Source organism: Cryptomeria japonica, chromosome 8, assembly GCF_030272615.1.
Source record: "Cryptomeria japonica chromosome 8, Sugi_1.0, whole genome shotgun sequence".
Taxonomy (NCBI): domain Eukaryota; kingdom Viridiplantae; phylum Streptophyta; class Pinopsida; order Cupressales; family Cupressaceae; genus Cryptomeria; species Cryptomeria japonica.
In genome coordinates this window covers 665,639,009-665,666,799 of record NC_081412.1, presented here as the reverse complement: position 1 = coordinate 665,666,799, position 27,791 = coordinate 665,639,009, and positions in this window count along the sequence as shown.

Here is a 27,791-nt window from a genome sequence, read left to right as displayed (position 1 = left end):
TTGTTTCTTTTCATGAGTAAATAAGGTACATGGAAGGATCAAAGTTGTAAGGCCATTGTGCCATTTTTTGTCATCTCTAGGCAAAAAAGTGATGAAATTGATGTAATTCATGGTTTTATGTCGTATTTATCACGTTTGAGGAGTCCTAGGTTGATAGGAGAATATTTGGTTGAAAATTGCAAAAGTTGTCAAAATGGCTCAAAAGTTGCTATGAGCAACTTTACAATTTTGGTGCAAAAAGTTGCATTTTGTTTCCCAAACGACCAACTAATTTGAAATTTGGTTAAATATTTGGTGAGGGTCTGTAACAACTATATACATCCTCTTTGGGTTGAGGATGGAGGTTGTTGAATTTTGAAGGAAAAATCCATAAAGAGCACTATTATTTTTGAGAATTTTACTGTTTTCTCAACTTGCAGAGCCTTGTTCTTTTTCGTACAAGAGTTTGGTGCCACAAATGACTCATGATTGGAAGAGGCTTTGAGTATACTCTCAAATGAATCAATTTTGAGATAATTTCATGCTGTTTTGGAAAAGTTATCATGGTTTTTGTGATTGCAGGTCCAAACCCTTGTTAGGGTATCCAGTGGACATTAAATATTGCATAACTTTCAATCCCTCCATGGAAAAAACCTGCAAATTGGTACATTAATTCTTGAAAATGTATATTTTAAATATTCTTGAGGTGGCAGGGCATTCTTTTGTAGTTTTGATTAGGTTTAATGATGCCCTAGGGGGCGTTCTTTTGTAAATTTATTTCATCAAAGTTTAGAAATTTGAACCCTAGTGAACTTTGTGTGCTGTTATGTGATGAGAATTCCTTTCAATCTTATAGTAGAAAAAATATGCTAAGACATATACAAAAACTGCAATTCATAGGCCAAAAATGGCTACCCAACTGATTGAACATCTCAAAGCTTGGTTGTTCAAACTAACCAGACACCAATACTAGGTAGTACTTGGGTTTGTCAATGGAACATTGGCTTGAATTGACCAAAATATAGCATGCAACACTTCGATGGGAACAAACAGAGTCTAAATCACTGTACTTGCAACAAGATTTCTAAATGTGGGAGAAAAATCACTTATAGTCATTGTCCCTTGGTTGATTTTCCCTTTTTGAGTGCCCTCATCTCTCGCTCTAGCTTTCCTCCTGCCAAATGGTTTCTAGTATTCCTCCTCAGCTCAATGGCCTTGCATCACTCATCTAGTGAAGTCTCACAACTCTCCGCTCAAGGGTTGTATGAAGTGGTTCTAGGTGGAACTCTCCAGTTAGGATCTTGGTGCAGTATGCTATGTCGTACTCCTGCATACGCACGCGAAAAAATTAAATATATAGTTTATATACCAAAAATATATGCTATGTCAATACATAGTTATTTTATTTTCTACAAAATATAATTTTTGTATGGTGGCTTGATCAGCTTATATAGTTGGTTTTCTCTTTCTATATAATTTTTGATGATATATTTCCTATGATATGATTGAATATTATCTACAGTCTTAGTGATTGTTAAAAGGCTTATGATATATGATGTTTAATCATGATGGATGTCTAAGAATCAATGATTCAAATACTACTTGACTAAAGGTTGAGCTATCTCATATTTTGTCATTTAAACATCATGGAAGAAATTCTTGCAATCAATGCCTTATTAATGTAGCCTACAAGGTTTCTTTTCCTAGTTTTTTTGGTCCTATTCTTGTTATAACTTATTTTTTACATTGGTCTATTACAGTAATGGGGATCATATCTAGTGAATTGATTCTTCCAGTCTCTTTGATTTTTATCCTTGTGCATAACAAGTTTTCTTCTATCCTATGATTCATTGATTGTTGGTTTAAAACATTCATTACAACTAACATGGATATGAATTATGATGTCAGTGTGAGAAGGGATTGTTGAATATGAAGGAATGGTTTAGGAAAATACTCCTTAATCCAGACGATTCATTTTCTTGTCATGGAATGTGTTAAGAGACTTTAAAAATATATTCAATCTAGTTAATATTGACACATCTAAACCATGCCAAAGGCACTTTGGAGATATGGTATGACATAAAGAATATTGCTAAGGTGATGTCAAGTCTTGATCCATGAGGGTAGGAAAACATAGATGCATTGGTACAAAGGTAACTTGGAGGAAATGGATAATTATCTAAGGGGCTAATGTGAGATTGGACCAAGTTTATATTATGATACAAATAGCTTGGGAAAAGGGATGATGAAATGGTGAAGTATGGGAAATTATAGAGATAGATATAACACCAAGGGAAGAACACTAGATCTAATTTTAGTAGTATAAATTAATCCAAGACTCAAAATTCCACTAAGAGGTATCCCTTACCTCTTAAATTAATTCCATAGGTGGGCTTATCCTCCAATATAGTGCCATTGGTTAGATTACCATGATAAAATTATAAGCTACTGAGAGGTGGGGGGTGAATCAATGCAAGCAAAAACCTTAAGAAATTGATTACACCTCTTAACAACTTTAAAAACAATAGGCATGCAAGGAAAATAATCACATAAGAAAACACTACATAAAAAATGTCAACCATAACAAAATGATTTATATGTGGAAACCCAAAAGGGAAAAACCATGGTGGGAGTTAGTACCCACAAGATTCACTATCTGCAGAATAGAAACCTTTGACCGGTTAAGATCTTACAAATATGCCCAGTTAGGAGCAAACCCTGTTAGGAGTCATTCGGTTAAGGGATTTTCTATGATTAGCCCTATTAGGATCTTTTCCATATTAGGAGAAACCTTGCAAGAGGATTTAAACTCAAATGCTAAGCTACCTTGTTAGGGGATTTGTAGATTAAGGCCTATCAAGACCTACCCAGTTAAGGGATTTTGTTATTGTAACTGTTAGGATAACAACAGTTCAATGATCTTCATATAACACTTATGTGTCTGATAAGATCCACTTTAGTTCCTCCAAAAATTCAACAATACATCAATACAGAGCTTCACTAGTCACCACACAAACAAAATCTCAATATTCAACTTTGATCTCATACATGCATTCATAACTCATCACATTTTTTATAGACATCAACTTAGCTGGCTCATAACCTTGGAACAATTTCCTATGTTTAATAAATCTAGATAAATTTTTATTACACACCAAACTTATGTCGACCATTGACATAACAAACCAAAAATAAAACAAAATTGTACCGGTTTACCGATCTTAGTGACTTTATCACTACTGGTTAAGTTCTTCTAGATAGCCAACTTTGTACATCAAATTAAGATAATCCTATCGAATCTGCTAATCCAGTCAAGGATATAACACCAAACACCTGTCTCCATCACTCCTGTAAAACTGCATCATCCAAATCTTCATCAATCGCCTGTACCAATTTCTTGAATGCAACTCAATCCCTGTTTACTAGTTGAGGACCTATTTTCTGGTTCACTGTTAAACTGTCTTCTCTACCGGTTGGCTTACAAGACTTATGTGACTGTAAAAACATAGTTTCCACCAATGACAACATAAAACAAGTCACCAATCAACTCCTTACACCAAAACATCAACATCAAGCCAACATACCATACACTTTCATAACATTCATGTGTGGTTTCAAAAGGTTTATACGTTCTTGTGAATTTGAAAGAAATGCATGTTTTGAATTTTCCAATAGGTAAGAACAATATATGAAAGAGATGAAGAATAAGGCAACTTGTATTATTAGGAAGGATGAGATGCCTTTATAAGCATTACCTCATGTTTGAGTCTCGAAACCCTCCCATATCATCAATGCGTGCATCTAGGCTAACCATGTCAAGTTTCACTCTATGCAAGCATAAATTTAAAAAATTCAATGTTGGCCCCATTCACATGTCACTATGTGGGGTCAACATGAAGAAACACTATTTTTTTAGGAATGAAATAACTAAAGATATGATCAAATAATATCTAATCATAAATAGTCGTAGAGTAATTAGTATTTGATCATATGGAAATTTCTAGGAGAGCTACAATAGTTGTAACATCATGAATTAACAACATTAAAAAATACATCATGAATTAATTATGTAATGACATAAAAATTAAAAACATCATGAATTAATTATGTAACCATATAAGTCAAATATAATTATATCAAAAAATCAATATCAAATAGATAATATAATTGCATAACTCATACATTTCAATGTCATTAATCTTCTTCTTCGTCCAACTCTTTGTTTGTATCATCCAATCCAGATTCAATATTGTAAGGATTGGTCATAGAATCATCGTCATTGATATCAGTTTCAATAATGTCATCATCCATACATATATCATCTTCATGAACATTAACTCCTACATCATCATGATCTAGTTCCTCTTCTTCGACATCTCCATCAGGCATATCATCAACTAACTATTGATCCTGATCATCATCTACATCATCTTCTAGTTCTTTGGTATCTTCTTCTTCCACCACATTATACTTTACTGACCTTCCTCTTGGATCATGTCTAAGAACAAATGACCAACCCGGTTTACCTGAAACCTCCTAGTAAAATACCTGCTCACATTGGCTTGGAAGAACATAGGGCTCATTCCAGCTCACTTGATCGACCTTGTATTGACTATGGTAAATCCATTATCATATTCAATAACAGTTCTCTTGGGATCATTTTTATTCAATCATAGCTTGTATCATTGGACGATGAATATAACTAATTTGAAGGACTTAAAGTCACACTCACGTATATCATCCAAAATCCCATAGTATCGATATTCTGAGACTTCTTGATGCATGTTGCTTCTAGATGAAACATTAGTCAATTGAAAGACTACAGTTATCCTAGAATCACAATTTTTCTTTGTGTCATCCAATTTTTTTATTCGAAATTTACGACCATTGCACCACATAGCCTTGTGATGTTTCACCTGCAATATGTCAAACATGTAAAAATTACTGCATCATCAGTTGATAAACATATTTATTCTTGGCCGAATGTATGCAAAGAAAAAAAACTCTAACATATATATACATCAATATACTTGAAAATAATTAAATAATATGGGTGATTAATATATTTATATGTACCTGTTTATCTCTTAAACCATATGCTAAATCAATCTCCCTTGGTGTAACATTGGAATCTCCATTACGATGAGCTTCTTTAACCAATGAAGCCACACCTTCCCATGTTAATGCACAACTAGATTGTTGACATCGTTCAATCCATACCATCATTTAATCAAGATTTTTTGTGACGTACAAATGTAGTGCATCCTAGTCTTGACCAACTGTATAAAAAAAATTGAAATTCATAGACAACGTATAGTTAGTTAATTACCACATTATACAACCTTAATTTATAATTGATGTACCTGAAAACCTAACATCCCACTACCAATGATCTTATTATATTTTGTAAGAAACATCTGAACTATATGTATCCAAGACCCATTGTTCACACATTTCAAATTTCATGGAGTTACATAAAAAAAAAAGTAAAGGTTGCAAGAAATGGATGATTCACCTGAAGAAGAATCTATGGGATAAAATGAAGCACAATCACAATAGAGAACAATCTCTCAGATGATGATTGATACCAACAAAATAAACTATTTTGATATTGATATATCGACGTATCTATGTTGAAACAGAAACTGAGGGTACCTATCAGAATGATTAACAAAGGAAGAATAACAATCCAACATTATACCGATGGAATGAACTACCTCTAAATCACTATATCGACATAGTTGTGCCGAATAGGAGAACCAAATGTCTATTGGAGTAAATGTCAAAGGTGGAACAACAAATCTCTATAACCCCGATAGACCAAACTATTCTGATATATGGATATCGGAATACGTTATGCCAATATGAATTCCATTGGGATCACATACAAGATCAGGACAAGTCTAAAAGGTTACCCAGATAATGCAACTTATCTCGATAAAGGAAAAAAAAGCAGGACTCATTAGTAAAGCATTATACATCCTTATCGAAGTATTCCAACAATGGAAGTTGTTCTAATGACAAGTAAATAAAATAATATCGGGGAAGTAACTCCGATCACGGATTCACAACTAAGAAAGAGAAATTGGGATAACCAATGGCGATAAAGGGAAACTAAAGGCAAAGTCTTTATCGATATAGCTAATGAGATCAAAATCATGAATTGTTTGTGCTCCAGCTATGCAATTTATTCTGATAGAGCATGGACATAACAACACCGGAATAGCTATTCCAATCCTAGGCTTGTAACTAGAAAATCAACATCAAGATAAATTATGGTGATCAATGAAGTTAAAGGTGAGGCTTTCATTGGAGTAACTAAAGAAGTTGAAAATTCAATTATGAGAGATGAAAATAGGCATTGTCCAAAAGGTCTTCGACATAGTTAACTCGAAGATAGGGATCAAATGAGTAATGGCTATCGATGCAACTTCTGTCGAAGTGACATGAAGGAAATAGTTATAACATACATCAGAATGTTACCATATTTATCTGCAACGACAACCATGTCAAAGTGGCATAAGATTTAGAGGTATTGACAAAACTGATAGAACACGTCAACAAAATAAATTCAAGTTTTGAAAAGACTTTTGTATTGATTAGTAGGTCGAGACATTTATTGTGCATGAACAACATTCTCTGCAAATATATTCAGGTTTGTTTCATATCACAACACATTATTCTACAGATGCTAAAGGCAAAACTGGAGTGAGTCAAAAAGGGTGACAAGAAAAAGAAAGCCTGCAAAACAAGTAAGTCTCCAAAACAATCCTTTTGGAATTTCCTCAAAAGATCAGTCGAATTGTTTATACAATGGAGAGTTCTAGCAGTACTAAAAGAGATAGAAAGGGGAAACCAGTAAGACAAAGGGTTAAAAACAAAAAATAGAGGATACTAGTATAGAAATAGAGCAAACTAAAATAGAAGAAAAGAAATTGAGTCAAGATTTGCTTGATCAATTACCTGGGTCAACCCCTAAACATACGAAGTCCACACAATGGAAACTAGAGGATAATTACAAAAATGTGGGGGATTTCTACACAACCATCATGGGATATGAGCTATTCATGTTCCATTATCATAGGCGAGACAATCCAGAACCAATTTGCAGCCCATGAAGGTTAAACTTAGGAAAACTCGTTGTTCCTAATCTTTATTTCAGTGTAGAAATACTGAAGTTATTGGTAGAACATTGTGACCCCAAGAAGAGGGAAATTTGCAACAGAGAGGGCGATCCCTATTTCTATGTGTTAAGAGAAGCAATCTTTGAGTTATTCACTCTGACTGGGATCTATGATCACCCCATTTTTCTTGAAGATTAGATAGAGGAATATTGTAGACTAGATACTATCTACACAAGATGGTGGCTACCCCTTCACATGCTCAATCTTGATGCACTACCAGAGTCTGAGGAAGGACTTGGATTCCACGTAAACCTGTTTAAAACCATTATGAGGTATACATACTATTCAATTGGCCAGGTCCTTGGTCTCAATACTCCAGATCTCATGATGATAGAGTCCATGGTAATTGCAACAAATATTCAATGCCTCAATGCAAGAGAATTTGATTTTGCCACATTTGTTGCTAGGCAGATTGATTTGAGCCTTGTTGTTATTAAGAAGGATCCATCTAAAATATATTTTCCACACTATTCTTTGTTAATGCACATGATATTGTTCTATGGCCAAGAACTTGGTATCTAGCCTGAGGAGATGAAGATTAAATAGTTTGATGATGATAATCAACCTTTTCTAGTCCAATTGTGGACTTCAATATGGGATTATAGATTTGTCAGGTCTAGCTATATTCATTTTGAAGAATATTTTGTGAAAAGTTTATACAATTTTTATGATCACCCATGTAGCTCTCCACTCACACATGAGGTCAAAAGGTTCCTAAGGCTTGCAGACTTTCGAGGACTTGAGACAGTCAAACATAATTGGGGTGACTAGTATTGTTTCTCAGGTGTGACAATGATTAGGGTTATGGGTTTGAAGAATCCCCATTTCTGTTACCTAAGATAGTGCCCAACAAGATAGCCTATTTGGAAATTATTAGACAAATACGAATTTCTAATCACACACACTTGAGCTCACATCACAAATAGGCTTTTATGACAGGGACCATATGCATTGATGAATTTACTATCATTGGGAAGGAAGGACAAGATCTCACACTGAACAAATTAGCCCATTACAACATGAAGCTAGGTGCACCAAGAAAAGGGTGTGACCCTGAAGGATACATTAATGCTGGAAGGAGAAAGAAAAATCTTGGTGAGTATGTGCATATCCCATTTGTGAGGGATGATTTGATAAGAAACTTGGATGAGAAAGAGGCCGAAATGGCCGTTGAAAATCACAATAGAGATGGAGCATAAGATGAGAGAGGCACAGAGGATTTATGTGTCATCATCTAGCAATAAAGAATCATCAAGTGATGATGAAATCTCTTTTGAGAAACTCCCTAAAATGATGATTGAAGAACATGTGTCTCTAGTTAGGGATCTAGAGGAAGAGGTGCCAATTGAAGAGGATCCAAGGCAGCTAGCCTATAAAGATTTTGTGTCAAATGATGAATTTGTGATGCCTTCAAAATTCAAATCTTTTTTATATAAGATAAAGGGTAAAACAGTCAGGGAAAGTGTAGGAGAGGTGAATGTCTCCAATGAAAATCAACTATTGGTCACCTTGAAAGGTGAAGTTGAGGAAGAAATGAGTCAGATGACCCTAAGAGTGGGAGGAAGCTACTTGAGGATGTAGGTGTTTTGATATTTCTCCAATGGGATTTAGATTCAACTTTGGTATTTGATACTTTCCTCCATGAAATAGATGCCAAACATAAATTGTCTCCTGAAGGAGTAACCCAAGTATATATGGGTTCCATGTATAATCCTGATGAACATTCCATGCTAATTTGGTCTTTGTACCCTCCACACAAGAAACCAATGATTATTGATACTTAGAAATCTTTTGGGCATATCATGACACAAAAGGTAGGAGAGACAAATCCAATTGTAACTGTTGATTTGGGTTTTAATGTTGCTAAGTTGAATAAAGCTCAAATTCAATTGTTGTTGAAAGATAAGTTTGGTAGGATAGAGAACATCAGATTGAGTAAAGAAAGTGATCATTTAAAAGAATTACTAAAGCAAAAAGAGCCACATAAATTGTTAACACAAGGTGAAAGATCACAACCACAGACTAAAGCTAGAAAACTTAAGGAAGAAATTCTCCAGCTCTAGGCCCAATTGAAAAGTGTCAAGACTAAGACACTATCTGCATTTGTTTAGAAATAGTTTACTAACTGGATGGTATGGATGAATAAAAATTGGGAAATGTACTCAAAGAACCAATCGACCATTGAGGAGCATGAAAGGTTGAAGAAAAGACTTCAAGACAGGCTTGCGGAGCTCCAAGGGTAAGACAAGGTGGACCTTGATGCTATTAAAAATTGTGAAGAATTGATCAAAACACATAAAGAATATCTAGAGGCGTTCAGGTCTGAAAGTACAGATTTTATAGGAGATGGATCAAATGGAATCCCCATTAGCATCAACCAAGAAGGAAGACTGAGAGGGGGGTGAATTGGTCTTCATCAAAATATAAAAAAATTAAGCACTACAATAGATCTACCAAAATACAACAATAAGCAGATAAATAAATGAACAACACAACACACAACACCAAGATTTTTGATGTGGAAAACCCGATTAAGGAAAAAACCACGGTGGGAACCTACCCACAATAAGATGATATTCTGCAGTAGTATGTGAAAATATTACAATAGGGAATGCACATGCATTCAGGCACACTACCTAGTGCTCACTTCTCAAAATATATTTTCTCAGAAGGCTACAACCCTCATGGAAGTCTCACTGACTTACAATGATTCAAACTACAATCTAGAAGAAGTGAATTGAAAGAATAACATCTCCAAATGCCTGATTACAGTTCTGATTAAGCACAAATGTGTACCCTGCAACACCAATATCACCTCAAACTCAACACTGAATGATAAATCACTTGTTCGCACAAAAATCTCTCTGATAATGCAAACACAAAATTGACACACAAACTACATGAATAACTCACCTATATATACAATTCATCAACCTTGATAATAAGGTCAGCTAAACCCTCAACCCTCAATTACAAAATTACATCACACAATACAAATATTGACCACTGGACAAATATAATAATTTGCATAGCATAACATGGTCCTAATTCAAATTCCCAAATGATAAACTCCACCGAAAATCACGCCAAGAGCAACCGCAACATGCTGCACCACCAGAAATATTGTATAACATGAAAATCAACACTGGTTGATGACAACCACTAAAAACTTGCAAAACCATCAATGCAGATTGCCAAAACAAATAGGACATGACTAGGAAACACTAGCAAGCACGTTAGAATCATCTAGAACAGTTGTACCAACACCGTTTTTCAAATCTTCATCTGCCAATGTCTAGAAGTTCAAGAACACAACCAATCAACAACTATCATGAAGAATGATAACTTGAGGAGCACCAAATCACTAACCATCTAAAATGAAGATACACAAGATCATCCAAAACAATATCCCAAAGTCTCAGCACCAAATCTAATCACACTAGAATATACTGAAGGAAATATTAACCTGTGCAACATAGTGATCAACAAAATCAAACTACAAAACCAGATCAAAAAATCTTCCAAATCACACTGGAATAAATCATAGGAATATGTTGACATAAATGATAACAATATATCCTAGCAAAAACAATGACCAACCATATCCAATAATATCCCCAACAACAATCCAACAATCCTACCCCTGCTCAATGAAGACGAAGACTTGAAGGAGAAAATGGATTGGGTTTGAGATTGTCAAATAGTATTTAGGAATGCAATGAAAGCATCTAAGGCAAGAAACAAAGACATAGTGGTGGACTGCGTGGAATAGAGGTTGAAGCAAGAGATACAATCCACGAGTGCGACACCCATTACAACAAAGAGTACCTGGAACATTTGACCAAGGCACACTTGTGCTTGACTAGATAATGATTAGTTTCCTTTAAGTTAATCTCTTAGTTTATTTCCAAAAGACACTTTTTAAAGGGCATGACCCTATGATATGTTATAAATATTTGATGTAATCATTTGCAAGACAAAAGTTAGGAGTGATAAATTAGACATTATCATTAATTTTCATACACATGTTCAAGCAAAGACTCTTATTTTGAAATTAATACAAAAGCGAGTTCTCTTATATGCTAATTGTGTTGTGGATGCTTTTTCTTTCAAATTAGTTCTTTGTTATAATTATCTATGGTTGATGATTGTTATCCTAAATCTTTGTGTGAAGATTTTATGTTATAATTGCAAGTTAGAAGAATATAGAGTGCATATGAGATAAAATGTGGCTATTTACATTCTATTTTGATTGGTCCCTCTCTGAGAGTTAAATTCAATCGAACTAACTATAATAAAAGATATCAAATTGTAACATTGACGGTTGGGTAACTGACAGAGTTAAATTCAATCAAACTATTTATTGATTTGAGAACCAACACCTTGGAGGAGTATTAAAAACATCTCTCAACGGTTAAGTCAATGTTAGGAGAAGATTAAATTATTTTATAAGTTTAATTAAGATCAATAGTTTAATTATTTGCCAAAAGACAATCCAAAGAGACACCTTTGTTGGCTCTTCTTCTTATATATATAAAATTCAAATTGTAATATCTGATCATCAACACTTTTTAAGATTTTAATACTTTTCAGCAGTAAAAGACTTATTTTTTGGAGTAATAGAATACCAGTACTTTTCTATTTGTGTGTGGAAGATTCTTTCATTTGGACTAGTTCTCTATTGTTTCTTTTCAAGAAATTGAAGGAAATGTAAAATGTATTGTAATTAATCTCCATGACCATCTTATGATTACCTCTTACTTTCCTCAATCTACCTTTCTCCATCAGGTACCCCCCTTCGAATTTGTTAATGGAGTTGGAATCCCAAATGCGATCTACATGGATCTTTGCTACGAACTTAAGAAGATATTCAGTAATGTACACCATGGTCCAGTATACCATATATCCCTCCACCATAGAACCCTCAGGATGTGCTCTTTGTCTAACCAAAGCCTTCAAAAATTTCAAGTTCCTCTCAACCATCCACATTGACCTTGTATGTACAAGTTTACACAATTCAATCTCCTCAACTTGGTGTATGAGATAGTGTTCTTGTGCATTGAAAAATGTTGAAGGTAGACACTTTTGCATTTCACACATTAGATGAGGAATTTTTCTCTTCCAATATTTTATATTTCTTTATGGATTTATTTAGATGACAACCATCTACAAGTGATTCAAGGTGCAAATATATTAATGAGATTTAACAAAAAATATACAATATATTGCATAACAAGTAAAACAAATGGAAAATATAAGATCTATACAACGAATTGAACAAATATCGCTACTTACCTCATGTATTTTCCAATATCATATATAACTTGCTTGAAATTGTTGTCAAAGTTGTATAGGACAGATAGAGGTAAAACGTACTTCAACAATTATAAAATGATCTTTTCATTCTTTTTCCAAAACTAGTAAATGTTGACTATTAATTTTGCATTAAACGCTAACAGCCTTATGGGAAATTCAATGATGGGGGACCTTTTACGCAAGATTCACTAAATCAACTCCAGGTTTGAGAAGCCCACTCTTCATAAAATTGGGGGAGAAAGGGGGAAGAGGAAAACTTAAAAAAAAAGAGTTACACTACTTAGGCGATATGCCAAAATATTTTCTAAAACACTAACAACATATGAAACTCATATACATGCAGTTTTAAAACTCATTCAACAATCTACATGCTCAAAACTATTTTAGAGGATAATTCAACAAAAACTCATTCAACATAATATGACATTCATCATTCATCCAATAGATAACAAGTCCTAAAACATAGTTTAATCCATGGAGTCTCACAACATATATCACAAAAGTTATCAAATTTGAAAACAACACAAAAGTCAGTCTATTGAGCTTCAAATAAAACAATCATAAAGGCCATAGGCACAATCTGACATGTCTATCATTCACCAAATTTAATTAACATAAAGGCTTATTCAATGAGCCAAAGTCTAAAAATCACTCTAAAGTCTGAACCCCTTAAAAAACAGAAAAGGAAGGCCTATATAGAGCCCTCAGCCCTCAACAAATAGCACGGAAGCATAAGCAAAATCCTAGCAACTGCTTTGGACAGGAATATTCTAGTGTGGCACTCTACGAGACGCTACCAAGAAAAAATGGGCTTTAAAGTTGTTACCTCAACCATATCATGGTGACCCCTGCACCTGCCAAACAAGAAAATCGTGACGCAAACAACATTCTGGTTCATGAACCATCATGGAAGACACATGATGACTTGGGGGAGACCCGAAGTTGAGTGCAAAAAGAGGACTAGAACGTGCAACGCGGGGGCACCAAGTGTTGTTGTCTTTACACGAGGTATGGTGGGGCCGAGAAGCACATGCCGAGGAAAAGACTTGAGCCACGTGGAAGCTTTGTGTTCTCTCAACACTAGGTGAGAAAAGTGAGTCACTTAGAGCAATGCCAAGACATCACCTGGCACACATGCTGATGAACAGGAAAGTAGACTGAAAATCAAAAGAAGGTGTTGTTACTTAACGAAAACTACCACATGCGAATGATCACAAAATAATATTAACATTTCTTGGCGACTCAATGGGGAATTCTGCCTGCAGAATTATAGAATCCAATATTTTTGGTTCGGAGACCAAACTTCATGCCTGAATAGGGAAGAGCAGATCAAAGACTTGCTGCAACTGAAACCAATCATCCTTGGAGGGTAGCACCTAAGCTTCCAGATTCTGGTAGTTTTTTTCTAAATAGATCACTTCATCAAATGGACAGTCCATTGGTTCATCATGGACCAACTTCAGGAGTGCGTAGAGTTGTGTCAAGGGGTGCAAGAGATTCTCAAATTCCTCCGTCGAAATAGAACTGCTCAGGTGCTATAGAAAGGTCTGAACTTGCTCTAATTGCTCTATTTGGCCCATGACTTGTTCAATCCCTATCCCAAAGCCATCTACAGGAAAAGGAGAAGGCGGACCGAGGAAAACAAACCTCTCTACATGTTGCTCGATGCCTGGAACTAAAATCTTCAAAATCTCAAGCATTGTTGATACATGCATGATTACCCTGTGTTGGTTAATGAAAACATTAGTCTTTTTTATTAATTGCTTGCAATCTGTAATTCCTTTTTCTCTCAATTCTTCATCTGGAGAAGCATACAACAACTGAATTAAGTTCTGGGCTACGTGGAGCTCAGGACCAATGAAAAGCATAGTGTTTTTAATGAGAGTGCCCACTTCAGCACATAGAGATTACACTTCTCCTAGGAATATCAGTATGGGTTGCAAGGAAGTGAAATACTACTTAATTATCTCCCAATGAGAAACATACAATTTTACTACAACCAAAGAGAAATCTTGAAGAACCTCTAGAGGGGGGGGAGGCTCGATAACCATGTGACTTCTTCGTCCTTTTCTCTTATCTCATTTTGCAGCTCTTTACACCTATCTTGTTCCTGGGCAGCCTGATTTTCTAGAGCAAGGATCTTAATACCTACATCTTGAAAAGCTTCCTGAAGTCACGACATGTGATTCCATTCTTGCTGCATTAATCCTCCACATCTAGGAATTTATTTTCAGCTTTCTCCAAGCTACTCTGTTTCTCACGCACATATGTTTGAAACCTTTCTCTTTCCTTTGAAAGTGTGGCCTATGTATCACTTAGTTGCCAAGCGTATTCTTCCTTCAGGTGGACCTCCTCTTGCAACTGAGTATGAATTTGGATAGCATCTTTAGAAGCTGCTTTTAGCTACTGTATCTCTTGCTCCCTCTCTTGCAATTCTTTCAGTGCCACGTTCCTTGTCTCTTCTTTCCCTTTCAATTGAGAGCTCATGTTGTTCAGGGCGGACTGCAACTTCCCTTTTTCAGAGTTGGCTTGGGTTAACAAGCCCTACAAGTAGTTGATTTCAACATTTCTAGCTCTGTCTTATTTTCTTTGTTGGTCCAAGGATTCTCTAACAGTCATATTTTATGCTTGTATTTTCTCTAGACGATGACTCTTTTTGATGAAATATGACGACACAACCTTCGAGGTTTCTTTCATCATTTCTACTTTATCCAATGCCATAGCATTCAAGAGATTAACCCTGACAACATGTAGGGTGTAATCATTGGGTCTCATTTGGGCCTCCATCTTGTCAACCTTAGAGAACATGGTCGCAAAGAAGAGACTATCGTTTTGCTCACTGAAATGCGTTTGCACATGCAGTTGGGCTGCCTTGGCACCATCCTTCTCCTTTCTCTTGTCGATCTTACCAATATGTGCAGTCTTGGAGTAGGTAACCTATTGTTGATAAGCATCTGGGTTTGAAATAGTTTGGCCTATGAACACTGCACCAATAGGGATTGCAAAGGGGAAAGGAGAAATATGGTTGCTGAAAGAGGTTCGAATGTGCTATGCAAGCGTGGTTGGGGAGAACAAGGAGATGAATGGAGAGGCTCATAAAAAATATAGATCAGTGGATGCTACCCTGACATTTGGGGGAGGAGTGGTCTCTCCGAAACCAAGCCTATGCGAGAGAACGAGTGTAACAAACATCTGTGGTAAAAATGTTGTAGGGGGAATAAAATCAGGGAAAGGGAGCAAAAGAGAGGTCTACAATGATGCAACTTAGGGGTCAACCAGCATTCTCACGGGTGCTAATGTGAGAGCAGTGGGGATTTGGGTAGACATAGATGCAACTTGAAATGCTATGAAAGACATAGATTGAGTAGAGAGAAAGGGAAGAGAAGGACATACTTGAACTGTATAAGTCACCAGTCGCTGAGAGGCTGGAGGAACCGTAGGGAGTTTAGAAGATGAACCCTTCTTGGAAGATCCTAGATATTGTTTCTTACTAGAAGGGGAATCAGGTGCCTTCTTTTCAGCCGATCTTTTGGTGGTTTGGGAATGGGGTCTTTGGCTCTTGCTCTTCTACATTTATAACTTCTACCTCCTTATGTCGATCCTCCTTGAGGGATGAGTCATCATGTGGGGACTCATTGCCTATCTCTTCATCTGATTTGTTGTGTTGTCACCATTTAGCCTCAAAATGCTCATCGAAAGGAGCATTCCCGACATTAGCCCCAGGCTGATTCACTTCCTGATAGTAGATCCAAAAATCTTCCCTCTTTTTCTTAGGCAATGAATTATTTCTCATGGCTTCCAACATGCTTCAGGGAAGGGGCTTCATTGGATTTTTCTTTTGAAGGATAGGGTAAAAATTCAACCATGAGGGACGTTTCAAAATAGGAAAATCATTGGGACCCACATAAAGATTTGGGTCATTCACTGGCGGGTTGGTGCATCCTTCCCATGAACTCTGCAGTTCATGCTTAACTATATTTTTTCTTTTAGATAGCCATTCATCTGGTTCATAGCTTCACACATCATCAATTGCTACCAAGTCGAGTTGCACTAGCTTGGAGGTCAGGACATTCTTAGAAATGCTCCTCTGTACGAGAGTGATGGGACCAATAGCCTTGTAGTCTTCTGTTATGGAGGTATCATGTTTTCTTGGGCCTATAGCTCTCTCAACCTCCACCAACTATCAAAAAATTTCAAGGGCAAGGGCTCTCTCTATGACATAGCTAGGTAGGCGAAAGGGTTCTTTAGAGAAGCCATGCACCCAGACAAAAGAAAACTTACTACCCAGAAACCAGTCGCAAAGGGGCGTTCATTGCACATGCAATTCATTTATATTTGGGAAAAATGAGCAAGATGCTCCTCAGGGATAAAACCAAAATCATGAAGGATAAGGGTCAAAAAATAGTCTAAAAATTGGGAGGCATCATACAAAGCTAACAGGATGGGTGTCCAAGCAGACACATGCATTTTGTTTCTTAGCTCATCATGAGTAGCCAATCGCATGAATTGATTGAAGAAAGCGTCATTCTGGTGCATGAAAAGATGAATTAGTAATGAGGTAAACCTAAACCATTGAAAATGTTGGAACTTAGCTAACCACCTCACCATTTCTCTAGCTATCAAGACATATAAGTCTAGATAGAATGGCCCCTTCTGCTTCTGGCATTTGTACAAGAAACCCATCATAGGGGCGGTGATCTCCTAGTCTCTATCATGACCACATAGCAATGAAATGGTCAAGGAGATCTCTTTGAGATCATCATGCTTCAAATCACTATATGACAGAGGGAACCTTGGAGGCTCAACTATTAGACTCTGATTCAACGCATTGTGACAAAATGATACAATATCCCTCCTAGTGTTCCAGTATTCTTCTATAGAGTCTTCATCGAACACCACCATGATGTCAATTATGAGACAACATAACATGTCTCGAATAACTTCTAGGGTTATAACGACTCTTAAAAAGGAGCCCTGAATTGAAGAAGAATCTAGTTGGAACCTGTTGGCGCATGCAACTACAAATTTTGGACAATGCGGAACCACGAACTAAGGAACACCACTATTCCAAAACTTGAATGTCATGGATTGTGGCTCATTCCTTTGATTTAACATTCTTATGAAAGCAGCTTCCCTGAGGTTCTTCGACTGCCTGTGTAGTTTGGGCTCGACAACATTCTCCAAAGAATCGATCACCGCCGCAAGATTGCAGGTAGCCAACTTCGATTTGGGTTTGGAACTTGGATATTCTAGCTTTGGGGGCACGACGTGGGAGGATAGTTCCTCATATATGTCCACTCACATTTTCCCTTGGAAAGGATTTGAGGAGGCTACTTCCATCTCCATTTTCTGCAAGTAAGATTTTCCTTCTGACACCTCTGAAGAGTTTTGGCGCTCGAGATGCAAAATGAACAATATGACATGCACTTTTTGAGGCCTTCTTCCTTAAATGCGTCGCATACCTAGATTTGTGTAAAAGAGTGCATTTACTGATAAGAACCTTTCCGCATGTATGCCAACTCATTTTCCAAGTTGCAATTAATTTTAAAATAGGGATAAGCGTCGCCATTTGTGTTTCCTAAAAAGATGCCTATTCAGTATGTCGTTACTCCGAACCACTTGAGATGGTTTGTTTGTCTAGATAAATCTCCTCATTAAGGAGAGTATCCGCAGACAACAAGGCTTGCACGAGCTAAAACATACCTATGAGTTACTAGACTTAGGAATGATATACTTGGATATACGCGTGGCATCTAAGGACAATACTTCTCTATTCAAGGTTCTAGATGGGACGTACACAGTTTTCAGGCTCGACTCCATTTACTTGCATGAGTTATGAGAAAAGACAGTTGTTTCGAAGATCAAGAGTGCTAGATTTCCATTTTATTTATTACCTGGAGCTGGAAATCCACTATAAATATGTCTTTTAAGACATTCTTTTGCATAGTATCTAGCTCAATGACGAAGTTTCTTGAATCATGGACACTCCCGTTAGGCTTACTAGTAGTAAAGCTCAATTCAATTTCTTAGGAAACATCTCAGACTGGAGGTTTTAGGGAATGAAATGATGTAAAAATCCTCTCATCATTTCTGCCATCAAATGGGTGCTTGGGGAAGACTTTATTGACGACGTAGACAAATATCGTGTCAACACGGATATCTATTCATGTTTTGTGACCTCAATACTGGATATTAGGATGACTAGTTATCTGACTTCAGATATAACTTAGGCACTCTTCCCTCTAAAATATCTTGGTGGATTGGAGGATATTGTGGCGTATTACGTTCCTTTCAGAGGTTTACGTTCATTGCTTCTGAGCTGAGATTTCTATGGAGTTCCTCTTCCAGGTTCATTTGCTAGTGTCGATAGCTTAGGAATTCGATAGTGACTTCGACCATAAGTGGTCGGAAGAAAATGATGATTCAAAATTCCAGGTTCATTTGCTGGTGTCGATAGCTTAGGAATTCGATAGTGACTTTGACCATAAGTGGTCAGAAGAAAATGATGATTCAAAATTCCAGGTGGACGAGGAGGATGCTGAGGAAGACCCTGAAATACTGCCACCCCGCTCCAAAAAATTATCTCTTTACTTTTCAAATACAGGTCGCAGGCCTTCTGTATGTATTACACAAAGATATATAATATAATGATCTCCTTTTGTCTACTCAAGGCGTATCTTGTGGTTCACTTTTTTCTTCTTAGAATGCATGAGGAAACATAATTAAATAAATATGGCACACTAAAAATAAATTATTTACATTAGGAAAGTCGCTACTTTAGTGGAAGGGTTTAAGATGAAACCCATTAGCCAGGATTTTGAGAGATTCCCCCCACATATTCTTGAGATCGAAAGCATTAAACCCCTTACAATTTTTGATGTGAAAGGGTCCCTCCCATAAATCATCAAACTTAGCATGCTGACCAGGCTTGGCTTCTCGCTCATTATATTTCAAAACAAGGTCACCTTGTTTGAGTCCTGGGTCAGAAATTTTCAAATATTATCAAACAACCTCTTAACATTTTGTTGGTGGTTTTGAAAAGACTCGAATGTCAATTCCCTTGATTCTTCTAGCTCCATAAGCTCTGCCAACCTTACCTCCATGGGCTCATTTTTTACCATCTCAATAGACTTGAGTAGCTGCAAGGAGAGAGTCTCCATGGATATGGGGAATAAGGCATCCTTGTCGTAGACCAACTTATATAGAGAGTTCTTTAGAAATTTCTTAGGCATGATCTGGTCCGCCCTTAATGCGCTTTTCAAATGTTGATGTCACTCCCTTTTGTGTTCAGACCCCATCCTTTTAATGAGTCTTATGAGATGCTTGTTGGTAGACTCAGCTAGAACATTCCCCAGTGGATAATAATTTGAGGAGGTCTTCAGGTAGATACCTTGACTAAAAGAAAAATGAGTGACTCGTGAGCCTATGAATGTACGCGCATTGTCCGATATTATGGTCTTCGACGGACCATATCGACACACTAAGTCCTCTAGAAATGCTAGTATTTTTGTCTCTGATGAATTCCTTAGGGGTAGAGCCTCGAACCATCTGGTGAAGTAATCAGTGGTAGTAAGGATCCATTTGTGTCTGATTGAGCTTGGAGGATTAATCATTCCTATGAAATCCAAACCCCAAAGGGTTCTTCCACAATTATGGGCCTCAACGGCATTGTTGCCTTTCTGCACCTACCACTGTAGTACTGACATTCTTTGCATTCTCTTACCAGAGTATGTGCATCTTTAAACATTGAGGGCTAGAAATATCCAACACAAATAATCTTAATGATGGTGGTTTGTGCTGAATAATGATCCCCTTAAAGGCCATGGTGGAATTCATGTAAAATCATACTATCTTGGCCTTGGTCTACACAGCAGAGTAGGATTCCATCGAAATTTCTTTTAAAAAACACTCCTTCAACTAGGCAGAAACCGCTATTCTGCATCCAATAGAATCTCTTCTTTTTAGGAGGGAGGTCAGCAGGGAAGATTCCAGTCTTCATGAAATGTTTTCAATTCTCAATCCAACATGCTTCCGTTTGCTCGAAGGTGACCATTACAATTTCCTTTGTACTAGTCTTGGCCTCTTAGGGGCCAGCTCCTACGGCTATATATTCACAAAGGCCTTTTGTATAGATTACCTTAGTGGGCCTAACATCAATGTCATATTCTAAGATTTTGGGAATCCAGTTTTCTCTTTTCTCTATAATGTCACCCTCCATTATAACTCCCAGACTGAAGGATGAGCGACATACACAACAATCTTATTGTAGGCAATAAGATGCCTGCACTTTTTGAGGCCCTAAACAATGGCAAATGCTTGCTTTTCAATAAATTTGTATTTAGTCTCATACTCCTTTAGGGTTTTGGAATAGAAAGCTATCAGATGCTCACCCCTATATCGACATCTTTTTGGGTCAGTACCATGACAATGCTATAGTTTCTAGAGAAAACATACATTATGAAATTCTTGGACATATCAGGGTCGGAGAGTACAGGATCTGAGGAGATGGCATCTTTGATTTTATCGAATGCCTCTTTTTCTTCAAGAGTCCATTTAAAATGCACTTCCCTTTTAAGCATTAGCATGATAGGCCTCACCATTCTAGCAAAGTCTAAGATGAAACGACTAACAAAGTTGACTTTACCTAGGAAGGACTGAATACCCTACTTGTTGATTGGAAGAGGAAGCTCCTTTATTGCCTTCAATCAATATGGATTGATGGAGACTCCTTATTTTGACACTATGTCTCCCAATAATTTCCCTTATAGGACCCCAAAGATCCATTTCTTTGGGTTCAATGAAATGCCAAATTCCAAGCACTTCTGGAAGACTAACTCAAGGTGATCGAAATGATCTTCTTTACATTTTGAAAACACTGTCAAGTCATCCAAGTAGATGAGGATGATATTATTAATGAGCTCCTTTAAATCCAAATACATATCCCTCTGAAAAGTGGTGCCTGTGTTTGACAATCCAAATGACATTTTTTAGTAAGTGAACGTTCCCCACTTGGTTGTGAAGGTGGTCTTATGTTGGTCCCCTGGCTTTACCAATACTTGGTTATAACCTGAGAATCCATCCAACATCGAAAACATCTCCGACCCCACCACAATTCTTAACAACTATTCCATGGGTGGCAAAGGGTAATGGTCTTTTAGAGAGGCTTCGTTCAAGTCACAGAAGTCCACACAGAGCCAGATATCCCCATTCTTCTTGCTAACTAGTAAAAAATTTGATACCCATGTACTATGCTTGATGGGGTAGACAATCCTGGACTTTATCAATTTCTTCAACTCCTACACCATAAGAAACTCAATCTTCAGATTGACAGGTCTCTACTTCTATCGAATCGGCTTGGCCCCATCAGTGTGCTCAATGGTGTGATGAATCACACAGACTGCCTGGGGGTTGGCAAACAAGTCCACAACAGGGTTAAATTGTGACCCAATAGTAGCCATCTGATTAGCGACTGTGTTTTCTTTTCGAGGAATCCTTTGGCTATTGAAGGCATCAAAGCTTCAATCATATCCCATGTCCTATGATGGTAGGACCTCATGCAGACGTGCTTGGCACTTGATATTCCTCGGATATGGTGCACGATCAACTCAGAATCACCGAAAACTTTCAACTGCTTTATGCCCATCCTTTCTGCTAAACTTAGGCCTTGGATCATCCCTTCATATTCTACTTCATTGTTGGAGCAAGGAAACTTTACGTGAAAGATCTCAAGATTTGTTCACCCGAAGGCGAAGTAAGGCAAATTCCAATGCTTGAACCTACCTTGTACCATCAAAGTACAAGGTCCAGAGTGCAAAAGACAAATCTTCCTTGGTTAGTCGACCCTTGGTTAGTTTTGGGATAAATTGATCCTCATCAAAACTATAGTAGGTACCGAGACCTGTGGCATGGTAATTGGAATATGGATCAAAATTTATGAATTCGTTGAGAAAAACCTCTTGCTTTGGTGTAATATCCTCAGTCACCCCTTCATCCTCTAGAAGTTCTACCATTTTTTTCTCCTCATTAGAGATGGAGGTATGAGTAGGCTTGAAGTTAAGCATAGCTTGATCAGCTACATGCTCGGTGTGTAGGGGCTTTGAAAGAATTTTGAGCTTAGAAACATGCTAAAGATAGGTAACCTCCTATTTTGGCAATGAAGTCTCGAGAAAGATAGAGGTTGAAAACAGGTGGTATGTTAATAACTACTACTTCTTTGGACACGGTGACACTAGGACACACTAACAATGTCAGTGGAAGGATTTTAATAAGACCCATAGTCTGGACTTTATTTCCATCTAGTTGCATAAAAGCCTTACTTAAAGACTCATATTTAATGTTCAAAACCTCAACAATTTTCTTAGGCATGACGATGGTGCTAGCACTAGAATCTATCATCAAATTATGTAAAATATTGTCTCCTACTATGAGGGTCAAATATAAAGGGTTTGGTTTAGGCTTACCTTCCACTTGGGATCTAGGCAGTACAACCTCATTTATCAACACCATCGGCGAGCGTGATTGTTCTGTGGGGGGCACAAATCCTTCTTCACTAGCTCACGAAGAACTAGCAACATTCTTGCCAGTAGGTGTCTCCACCTCTAATGGAGATTCTTTCAATCAATTCTTCTACTATGGGATGCTAAGGAGATCCCATAAGGAGACGTTAGCCGAGGAGTTCTTTAGCTGCTCCATGACATCCAATATTGATGACACTGATGTTTTTGCCTTTCTCGGCTTATAGGAAATAAAATATTTTCTCAGATATGTAGTAGCAACCACAGGTTGTTCAAGAAATTTATCTGAGGTGAACCTCCCCTGCGTGTCTACATTCTCTCCTATAAAACATCTTTTTGATGAGAGTTTGTAATCTGATTGCACTTGAGGAGCCCCGAGCTTGATGCAATTGCGCCATTTGTGAGCACGATGTCTTCATCTTCCATCCAAGAGAATAATGCATGGTCCAGAGCTATCTTTGTTTCCTTCTCTATTGACATACCTTTCATCTGTGCGATAAGAGCCACATTGTCCATGCCAGGGGATTCATAAACTGAATCATCCAAGGCAACACCTTGGCTTCACTCATTTGTAATTTTTTATTGCAAATTACCTTTTGGGTAGTTTCTTGGGGCGTGGGCATTGTTACATGGAAAACCCCAAGAATTGATGTCATCCGCTAGATTATTTTGTCCTACGGTCAACTCTTTATTAGTACTGGGATACATGGTTTGTAAAGGATTGGGCATTGGAACTATCTCGCCATTCAACTGACTTGAGGAAACTCGGTTATTCACATATTGGTTTTGCTGATATGTGGGTCTATTCCCTTGGAAATTTTATTGGAAGGGAGGTCTAGCAGGTGGGATTTGGAATCTTTTCAAATTAACAATTTTATTTGAGAAAGATTTCAACAAATTTTTTATATCATTGACTTCCGCAGCCAGAGATGAGGGGGAAGATGTACTTGCTTGATGAGATCTGGGATACAAATACATAAATTAGGGTGCAAATGTGCTAGGTATGTCTGGCTTAGGAATTTGATTTGATAACTCAAGAAAGACCAGCATGAGCGGTCATGGTTCAAGCTTTCCAACATCAATTAAATTGTTTTCTAGTCAGACCGCCAAATAATACGCATCCAGGAGAGTATTTCTTCTAAGAGATTGGATAATCACAGATATATTTGAATTGAAGGCTTTCAGATAAAAAAAATACCATATCCGCAGGTGGATGAGAAGACAATGATATTCCTTGCCAAGTCCTTTGAAACCTCATATTGAATTTTATCACCGCTTCCTGAGGTGCCCTTTTGATGGTAATAAATTGTTGCATTAGGGATGATCTATCTGCCTTGTCGAAAAATCTCTCAAAGAAGCGGTCACCCAACTGATCCCAATCGGTTATAGAGTTTGGACCAAGAGATATGTACCAATCTAAAGCTTTCCCTTTTAATGAATCCACAAGTAATGTCAGAGCTACATTTTTCTCTATAATGTTATGGACAATGCAGACATCGACCACATCTTGTAGGTGTTCCCCTGACGTCTTGAAACATTCTCAGGCCAATTTAGGTATAAATTTTAGCGCAGAGGTAGGAATTGGCCCCCATACTGCTGGTGGAATGAGAAGAATGTGAGGGCTACCGCTATTCCAAGTCACAAAGTTTCTAGGAGGAATATGAGCCATTACTACGGGAACAAGTACCATAGGGAAAATAGATGGATTCTAAGAAGTAGCTACGAGTGAATGGATGCTTACTAAGGGTGGGAGCAGAAAACTGGGATTTAAAGTTGTTTGGATCCTGGTAACAGGTCTATGACTCATAAACTTTTTTAGGCTTGTTCAAAATTATGGCCCCATCGAGCATGCCAGAAAAAGAATTGTTGACTATTAAGTTTACATTAAACGCTAACAGTCTTATGGGAAATTCAGTGATGGGGGACCTTTTGTGCAAGATTCACTAAATGACCTCTGGGTTTGAGAAGCCAACTTTTCATACAATTGGGGGAGAGAAGGGGAAGAGGAAAACATAAAAAAAAAAAAAAAAGCTACACTACTTAGGCGATATGCCAAAATATTTTTTAAAACACTAACAGCATATGAAACCTAGATACATGTGGTTTTAAAGCTCATTCAACAATCTACATGCTTATAACTATTTAAGAGGATAATTCAACAAAAAATCATTCAACATAATATGACATTCACCATTCATTCAACATATAACGAAGTCCTAAAACATAGTTTAATCTGTGGAGTCTCAGAACATATATGATAGAAGTTATCAAATTTGAAAACAACACAGAAGTCAGTCTATTAAGCTTCAAATAAAAAAATCATAAAGGCCATAGGAACAATATGACATGTCTATCACTCACCAAATTTAATTAACATAAAGGCTTCTTCAATGAGCCAAAGTCTAAAAATCTCTCTGAAGTCTAAACCCCTTAAAAAGTAGAAAAGAAAGGCCTATATAGAGCCCTCAACCCTCAACAAATAACACTAAAGCATTAGAAAAATCCTAGCAACCACTTCAGACAGGAATCTCCCAGCATGGCACTCCGCGAGACGTTACCCAGCAAAAATGGGTTTCAAAGTTGTTACCTCAATCGTAACATGGCAACCCCTGCACATGCCAAACAAGAAAACTATGATGCAAACAACATTCTGGTTCACGAACCATCATGGAAGACACGTGGTGACTTGAGGCAGATTGAAAGTCAAGTGCAAAAAGAGGATTGGAATGTGCAACGCGGGGGCACCAAGTGTCACTGCCTTTAAATGGGGGATGGTGCGGCCGAGAAGCACACACTGAGGAAAAGACTTGAGCCACGTGGAAACTCTGCATTCTCTCAACATTGGGTGAGAAAAGAGAGCCTCTTAGAGAAACACAGAGACACTAGCTAGCACACGCGCTGACGAATAGGAAAGAGGGCCAGAAATCAAAAGAAGGCGTTGCCACTTAGCGAAAAATTCCACTTGCGAATGATCACAAAATAATATTAACAGTAAACATAATACACTGAAAAGTACATGCAGTATACAAATATATATATATACCAGAATAATTACTTTAATGAAGGTATTTCAATCATGCGTTTTTATCCCTGGCCCAAATTCACCTTTCTTTGTTATGATATTGTTTATGTTCGCAACAAATCCTATGGGAAATCAAATTTTTTGTATGACTTTTTTTATAGCATTGCTTTGTTGCTCCATTAATAACCAAGGAAGGGCACTTATATTAATTAAAAATTTGGTCTTCGTCGCTATTTAATTGAATGACATTTTTTATTGCATGATTGGCTTATTGAATGTCACTACAAATTTTGACAATTCTTTCTTTGTCATGCCTTCCATCCAATATTTTACATAACGTTTCTGTTGTATTCTTTCCAATATGAATTGTATCAAACAAATGCACAATTTGTAGCTGCTCATAGTAGCCCACAACCTACTAAATTATCTGGGATAGCTTTTCAGTCCCTATGGAAGTCGCCCATTAATGCCTTTGCGACCTTCATGAAGCATATAAGTTTAAAAAAATGACAATGGCAATCATTGTCAATTACAACACAAGTAAACAAAACACAATATAAAAAAAAATATTCCAAAACATATTATATATGATAGATAAACAATTTGATCTGATGTATAACCTTGACGATTAATTTTATTATATTCCAACTTCCATAGGTGAGGTATCACTCTTCGTGGTTTTGATGTAGTCTCCTCTTTCCCATTGAAAATATGTTTTTCAATAGTTCGATACATGATTTTTATGGAGGAAGTGCCTATCATCATCAAACACATGCTTTCCTAAACTTGTTGAATGACGAGATTTCATCTTTGGACCACAAACTAGACATGTGAATTTTCCCTTTGTTTAAAGACTTGCAAGATCGTATATAATTGGATTAAATGTGTCATTTTTTTATAATTATATAAAATGAATAGATTATTTAAAGAATATGCATGATATCTACTTCAATAAATTAAATATCGTTAAAGTGCAGTCAAACATTATAACATACTACAAAAATGTATTAGCCTTGGGGCATCATGAATTGTCCATATGAGCATTGCATGGGAAAAGGATGTGCAAGAATGTACTGAGCATAATCTACAGTCAACCCAGGATCTAGAATGTGCAATCTCAAATCATAAGCCACCATAGGAGTAGCCAAAAATTTTGCACATGCTATCTCAAAAGACAAAGAAGGTCCACAGTCTAGCCTATCCTTGTACCGTCCTGCATATATAGTGACACTAGTAGGCATGAGATGAATGATACCAAACTGTCTCAAAATGTGACTAATCAACTGCCACTCAATAATATATGGAGTCTGACCAATGAGATGTCTGCTTTGCATAATATATGGTAATGTTCATGCATCATCCATCCATGGCTCACAATCGATATAAGGTCTCCAAATAACGTTATCCAGTGAATCCAGAACCCAACACTAATACTCCATCTTACCCAGCTTATGATGCATAAGGATACCTACATACAAATAGACATATGGTTGTCTCTCACCACGAACTCTATGATGAATAGGTTGAGTAATAGCAATGTGCTCCTAGCACCAGATTTGTAAAAGTGTGCATCCTGTAGACAAACTAGCACTCTCATAAAAAACAACCTAATGAAGATCATGATACAAATGAGCAAGCATACAAACACCCCATGCATATCAATTTCGATGCTACATCATGCTCTAAATAATCTCACCCCAACCAACAACAAAACCTCAAGATGTCCTATCTGGAAAGATGAATCCCCTAATCAAATGTGCAAGAACATGGGGAGAG